Source organism: Phalangium opilio, unplaced genomic scaffold (genome assembly GCF_054372755.1).
Source record: "Phalangium opilio isolate 3A_F unplaced genomic scaffold, DU_Popi_V2 ptg000104l_1, whole genome shotgun sequence".
Lineage (NCBI taxonomy): Eukaryota > Metazoa > Arthropoda > Arachnida > Opiliones > Phalangiidae > Phalangium > Phalangium opilio.
In genome coordinates this window covers 1,853,150-1,860,965 of record NW_028324206.1, presented here as the reverse complement: position 1 = coordinate 1,860,965, position 7,816 = coordinate 1,853,150, and the positions used below count along the sequence as shown (strand labels likewise).

Here is a 7,816-nt window from a genome sequence, read left to right as displayed (position 1 = left end):
ATAACCAACTTTTTATTTTCTTAAGTCCATCTAAGGACTTCTAGCTTCTTTGATAGCCCATAACCAACTGATTTTTCTCTTATGTCCAAGTGATGACTCATGGCTTTTTGCAAGATCTCAAAGATCCATTTATATTTTCCACTCCCATGTTCAATGTTCAGTTTTGTTTTTACCAAATTGCATTTATGGCCAGAGCATCGGCCTTTACCCTTATTATTCTGTCCCCTCATTTTCTCTTTTATTTTTCTTAACTTTAACGTTTTACCAGTGCACGGGCCAGTCATATGATACCCTGAATCTTTGAACTGTCCTATCCAAACAAACTAGTTTTATTACTTTGTTTTTCAAGCGAACCGATCCCATCCGTCAAAGATTCTATTTAAAGCAGTTAAACTTATTTTTCTCATACACAATACCCGACTAAAGCTATCTATGCTGTTTTTCCAAGGAACATTAATAATACAAACTTTACAAAAAATATAAAACAAATGAATACAAACAGAAAAAACATGAATATTTTGCACGCGTGAATTAGGCTTAAATCTTAAAAAACATTCATGCAATAATGCACATTAATTTAAACCTCACACTTATTTTCAGCATATTTCGATCTGATTTTATATTTTAGAAATTCTGTAAACTAATCTGAATGAAGCAATTCAGAAATGTTTAGACGAATGAATGAACTTAAACCCCATTCCAATGTTTATAGAATTTTTACTTTTTTAGATAAAATATTTTAATTTTTGGAAATGAGAAACAAATTTGAAATGGGCTTTTTGGAAGGTGCTTATGACAACATTTTGTTTAGAAACTTTCATTTGGCAATTCCCTTATGGTCAAAACAAACTCTTTAGTAACTGTCGACTCTTATCGACATAACAAACTCTTTAACTCTCAACTTCATGCAAAACTTATACAACAATTCTCCTATGTTAAGATTATTGGATGACAAGTATTTGATTCTCTGACAAATTTTGAGGTCATTTTAACATCACCAGCAAAAGTTGCCGTAACTTCAAAATATCGATACTACAGCATATACAGGAGGAATACTAATTTTATCTATAATCTACAATCCTCCTTAAAGAAAAATCTTAACCTTTCTTAACATATTCAGTTTCATATACAACCATATTGTTTAATGCATACCTTTTTTTTAATTTTAAGATTTATTAAAGACGTTTTAAAAATTATTTATCAAATTGGTTTAAAAATGCTATATAGTCATTTAATAGTTTAATTGATAACATATGTGTGAAACACTACGAACGCTAGCCAAATGTCCTTTTTATTTACAAATATATATCAAAATTTCTTAATTCGGGTGTCTAAGTCAATATTTATAGGTGAATTCATAGGTGTTTCAAAAATTTTATTTGGGCTAAACCAAGAAGAGATATACCTATAAGAAGGCATAAAACGGACAGATTTTAGGTTTCTACTTTCACGCCGGTGTCAGTGGACAAGTAAGACCCACCCCTTTTATGTCCGTCATTGCTCTGGGCTTTCACATTGGATTCCGTGGAGGTAGGGCATACAGACGCGAATGATGTTTTACGACAAGATAAAAAATCTTGAGCAGCGTAAACAGAAAATGGCGGCTGCCCGCGGTGTTGAAACGGTACTCGAATTGCTTTTATTGGCATTAACTAGTTTGTTAAAAATTTTGAACCCAACTTCAAAATTCGTGTCCCTACGTGCAAAGCGCGCTATAATTATTTCTAAATCTATTCAAGTGTACTAATGATTTTGTGAATCGTGAGTTCCAAAAACCAAATCAAGGCTTAACGAAGAGGTGAAAGAGATAGATGGTGGAAAACATAGATTAGTCCCGCCCCCGTTTCCACCCTCCTCCCCCACCCATGAAGGGGCATTGTCGACTATCACGCTAGCACCGGAGCTGAATTTAAAGCTTCTTATAGGTATATCTCTTCTTGGTGAAACGTTTATTAATATTTTATAATTATGGATAGTGAGAAAATGTATTATTGGTGAGTACTGTTATTATATGCCTAAAACATTGCTCATTTTATTTAGGAATAAATATAATTGTGGCGAAACTCAGATGGTTAATCCTAACTATATTTGAACTAAACTTGTCTGAGTCTTAAATTTGTTTTTAAATTTAACATTTCACAGGGCACAATAAAGCAGTTGTGGCGCTAGCCGTGGCACGCGTCACATTTCTTCTTAGAGACAGTTTTTAATGCCTGTACGTGTTATGATGTACAAGTTTGAAGTTAAGGATCATTTAATTTTATTAAGTCATCGTCAGATTAAATTAGCGAACGCTAGTGACATGCCCACTGGACACTTAAAATGAGTGTTCCTGAACTGCTTTAAATCTATAACTAAATTATCGGTTGTGACGACTGACTAAATGCAATCCATGATGAAAATTAAATATCACAAAAAAATTCAATAAACTGAGGGGCTCCCGAGATGTCAGTCATTGTTTGCAGTGTCAGAATGTACCAGAATAGAATGTGTAATTCAAGAATTATCCGTTTTCTTAAGGTGAGAATATCTCGGACTGTTCACGAGCTCGTGACGAGTGAGCCGAGTTCGAGCCGAGCCGACACTTTGGCGGCTCGAATAATTAACGGGCGAGCTTTTTGAAGGTCGAACCGAGTCGATAGGCATCGAGCTACTACGACTCGCGAGCTTAGCCACTGAAATAGTGCTTTCCTTTTTGTTCTGGTTCTCTCCACCAATAGCGTTCCGTTGTATTTTTACATCAAATAAAGCGTGGAAAAATTTGCTTTCTCTCGCCTCTAAAAACACCGTGGGCATATAACGATTTCTTCACTTTTCATCGAGCGGGTTTTACTGAACCACACATTCCTAAACATGGAATAGCATTTCTAGTCGTTCTCAAGTCTTACATTGTTAGTAGCAATTTTTGTTATACATTTATATGTTAACCGAACCAGCTCGGCTCGCGGCTCGATCATTTTTTTTAAAGGCTCGCTCAGCTCGACTCGTGAACAGGCATAGAATATATATTCCAAGAAAGTTTTTTTACACCGTAAAAACACCCATTACTTTGCGGCGAATATAAGGTGTTGGTTTTTATTTTTTTGAAAAAGTCGATATTAACGTCATAGCCCCTGGGGGTAAGCAAAACGAAAGGCCTTCCTTCTTTCCGCGAAAATAGTGTTGAGGTATTTTTGTATTTTAGGATTATTCAGTCTTATCCGGCAGGTGATACACTTGGGCCAATCACAGCGCCTTTTCTATTAGTTTACGGTCGACGGTTCTAGCAAACGCAGCTAACGGGTCTCGGACTCTCGGGGTGGGGTTTGGAGAAACACCGGAGAGGGGAGGCTCACAACCAATCACAAGAAAAATTAGCCGGAGGTGAGGAACAGATTCAAATAATTCCCCTTTAACGCATTTTACATCAGCTGCTGACGTCGGATTACATTTTCAAAAAGAAAGTCAATTTTACGCCAACCCTTTTACAGTACCTTTAAACAAGGGACTGTAAGGGCGTGACTGCACGTCCCTTATCCCTTGTGTGGGGTGGCGTAGCGATTATCGCCATTGCCTCGCAGAAAGAGGGTCCCGGGTTCAATTCCGGACTTTTGGGGCACCGGGTTAAAATTAGGGACAAACCTTTCTGCGTACACACAAAGAAATAGAAGTGTTAAAAATGTGTTTAACCCTTAAAACACCGTTTGAAATTAAACATGGACAATTACAATACTGCGGGTTACAAATTCAATAACTTGTTTCTAGAATGAGGTCTACCATTTTTATAATATTAATTGATTTAGTATTAAAGTCAATCCACACAATAAAAAATCAATGAAAAAACTTAATTGTTTCAATTAAATGGAAATTAAAACCTATTTTATTTATGGTATTCATGAAATAAAATATTTTTATCCCTTGAATAAAACTAAGAAATTGGCCAAAAGGTGGTAAGGTACCTTTTTAAAACATTGCTAAAGGTGTTATGAGACAGTCTTAAAGGTGTTATGAGACAGTCTTAAAGGTGTTATGAGACACTCTTAACAGTGATATGGCACTCTCTTAAAGTGTTATTTTAAACTCGCAAAGGTGCTATGCCTCTGTAGAAACAAAGTTAAAGTTCGCGCCCAAACAAGCCGTTATAGATGGCGACAGTTTATCCCATATCTGTTATTGATTTTTTACTCTTGCTATTTCAGTATATGTTGTAACCTTCGGAAATAAACTTATTCTTTGTCCTTTTTGTACACTAACATGTTGTGCCAGTATTTTTTCTTTCTAGCATAGGAATTACCTAAGTAATAGAAATAATTCCAATAGGTTATGGGCCTCGTACGCGGAAGAAAGTAAAGAATACTGAACGAATTAAACAGAAACTAAGTAATCAAAGGATTATCAGGTTAGCTGTTCCCAGTATAATTAGGGCGGGGTTGTTAGTAAGAACAAAGAATGGCGTCGGAGATAATGAAGGTTCAGTTCGCAAAACTGAATAATAACAATTATCAGACGTGGAAATTTAAAATGGAAATGTGCCTGATTAAAGACGAGTTATGGCATGTCGTATCTGACGCAGCACCGGAGCCCGTTACGGATGCTTGGACAAAGGCAGATGGAAAGGCGAGAGCATCAATTAGTTTACTCGTCGAAGACAATCAACTGCAGCATATCAGAAACAAAACGACAGCAAAAACCGTTTGGACAGCTCTAAAGGACTACCACCAGAAAAGTACCTTATCATCCAAGGTATTTCTATTAAAGAGGCTTTGTAGAAGTCAGCTTAGCGAATCTGGAAATATGGAGGCACATATCGATGCTCTACTGGATCTCGTAGACAGATTAAGGGGATTAGGACAAAACATCCAAGAAAATCTAGTGATGGCATTCCTGCTGTGTAGCTTACCTGAAAGCTACGACACGCTAGTGATGGCATTAGAGACCAGACCAGCAAGCGATCTAACGTTAGAGCTAGTCAAAGGGAAATTGATTGAAGAATTTAACAGACGGGAAGGCTCTATGGAGAAGCAGACTCATAATGGCGAACGGCAACCAGCGCTACAAGCTTACGCTGGTTCGGGCAAGAAAAAAGGCGATGCAGCTAAAGGCTCTCAGCCGAGAAGAAAAACAGGTTGTTATGAGTGCGGGAAGGCAAACCACTTCCAACGGGATTGCACACTGTATAAAGCAAGACGCGTGAATGAAAATCAAGTAAACCTCATTTCCTTCACCTGCTTATACACATCCTGATACCTGAATAATCACATCCTTGCCGCGGTCCACTGACCCACTCGCAATGAAACCTCCAAAAAAATATAGGTTTCATCTTAGCTCTGGGAAGCATTTTACATTGAGTTTACAGCGGGAACAGTAAGATTTATTTTTTGTCGCACATACATATTAAAAGTACACTCTTTCATATCAGTTAAGAGTGTTAATTATGGCGCAGATAGCTAACTACATAGCGATTGCTGTCGTTTTCGATGACGAGCAATATCTCCGACAGAGGCGTAATGCGTTCTTGTTACAAGAGGAGTTATTTCTTTCACAGTATCGTTTGGATATTTTAAGTGTGCGCGCCTTATGCCTAGCTCTTAGGCCGCAATTGGAAAAAGACCATGACCGTGGTGTGGATGTTATTGGGGTGGAGGATAAAGTGCTCGTAACACTGCTGTTTTATGGCTCGGGGACCTTTCAGCACGCTCTGGCCAGCAACTACGAACACGGCATGAGTCAGGCGTCAGTCAGTCGTAGCATTGAACGGGTCACAAATGCCATAATTAATGTCAAAAGTGATTTGATATCGTTTCCAACAGATGAGGCGTCAGTAAGGTCTATGAAGGTATGAATTTACTCAGATATTAGCTTTCCAACGGAACGTTTATTTATTGTAATTGTTACGATCATAGGCGTCTTTTATGGCCACCTGCAGCTTACCAAACGTTATTGGAGCAATTGATTGTACGCATGTTCCAATCAAAGGCCTTTCACCAAACAGTAATGCGTACAGGAACAGAAAGGGGACATTCTCCATTAACGTTCAACTTGTGAGACATTTTGCTTTATTCATAACAAATCCGTTTTCATTAAAATGTTTCGTTTACAATAGGTCAGCGACAACGAATTGCGCATCATGAATGTGGCAGCTCGGTGGCCTGGTAGCGGTCATGACTCATTCATCTGGCGAAATAGCAGGCTGTTTGAGGCATTTGTTGAAGGGGACATGTCCCATGGTTACCTTCTTGGTGATGGAGGCTACCCCTTACAACCGTGGCTCATGGTGCCAGTATACCGCCCACAAACGCCGGCAGAGGTGGAATTTAACACCCGGCATATTCGTGGTAGGTTGTGCATTATTTCCTTGTGTGGCCGGTAATAGTTTTTTCTGTGAAATTTATGTTTGTTTATGTAGGACGAAACGTCATCGAGCGCCTTAACGGCGTCCTCAAGTCACGGTTTCGTTGCCTTGCTGGCTCAGGAGACAAATTATGCTACCATCCGGACAAAGTGTGCCGCATTATAACAGCTTGTTGCATTCTTCACAACATGTGTTTGGCAAATAAGATACCCTTGCCTGAGGATAATGGTATGTGAGATTGCTTGTTACTTTCTTTGCATACTCCTCATCAGTACAACAATATGTACCTCTTTCGTAGAAGATGGTGCTGTCAAGAATGACGCAGTTGTCGCAATGCAGGTCGACGATGATGCCCCTGCGAATGGGCAGGCTTCAGCGGCTGGTTATCGTGTTCGGCAACACCTCATAAACATCTGCGAAAACCAGTTATAATTCATTTTAACAGGAAGGTGTGATTCAACGTGAAGCTTTATCTACGTCTAATTAAATTAAATGGATGTGTTTGTAAGATACTGACACCCATATTTTGTAGGCATTGAGCTGTGCAGTAGGAAAGGGGGCCTGCCATCAAAACTCCCCGACTCGATTGCGACCGCAGTAGGTAACGGGACCTGCGTCATCAAAACTCCCCGACTTGATTGCGACCGCAGTAGGCAACGGGACCTGCGTCATCAAAACTCCCCGACCCGATTGCGACCACAGTAGGCAAAGGGAAGTGCGTCATCAAAACTCCCCTACTCAATCAGCGACTGCAATAGGCAAGGGGACCTGCATCAACAAAGCTCCCCATGGGAAACAACGTGTGGCCACCTCCAAGTGGTGTTTCTCGGGTGACGCTAAGTGCCACACATGGCGTGTACTGCTACTCCTGAGACAAATCGGTATGACGCTCTCATTATGGTTAGACATTGTAATAACAAGAAACCAACACATTTCACGCCTTCTTCACAAAATATATTTTAGCTTCCCATTGTAGTAACGCAATTAGCGACATATTCAACGTATGTCCACAACTGGTGTCAGCAGAGGACGCAAAGAAGGTAACTACACTTATCTTACGGACATGCTTTTGACATGTGTATATGTACTTGTGTTTGGCTGATAAATGTTTCTCGACAGAGTAGCAATTGCACAGTTTGGCCATGCAATGCTTCTACTTGTATTTGTTTCGCCACGGACCACACTTCATCGAGTTCGGCTTACGAACATAACCGCTGTCATCACAAACCATGGCACTCTATGACCCTTCCTCATTTGTTGAAACGTGACGATGTGAAGGGGTTCAGTGGCGTTACACTATTTAATATATCAGTTCCCCGAGTTTGATCGCATCTGTGCTTACCGGAGAATGTTGTTGCGAATTAAATATTGTTATTCTCATTATACGTCGTTTCTGATCAAGGTTCATAAAATAGTTCTTATCTGCCTCGAGCTTTTGTTCCTTGCACAAAGCAAGCCCTTAGTAGCCATACTGTAGTGGTAACC

General features: G+C 39.4%; 1 long non-coding RNA gene across 1 annotated transcript; it reads right to left on the bottom strand.

Annotated features, from left to right (window-relative positions):
* Nucleotides 1-6,460: 6,460 nt before the first annotated feature.
* LOC149630058 (uncharacterized) lies at nucleotides 6,461-6,963 on the bottom strand. Its single transcript, XR_016374315.1, has 3 exons — nucleotides 6,849-6,963; nucleotides 6,619-6,744; nucleotides 6,461-6,547 (listed from the first exon to the last, which is right to left on the bottom strand). It is a non-coding gene; the product is annotated as an uncharacterized LOC149630058 (long non-coding RNA).
* Nucleotides 6,964-7,816: the final 853 nt, after the last annotated feature.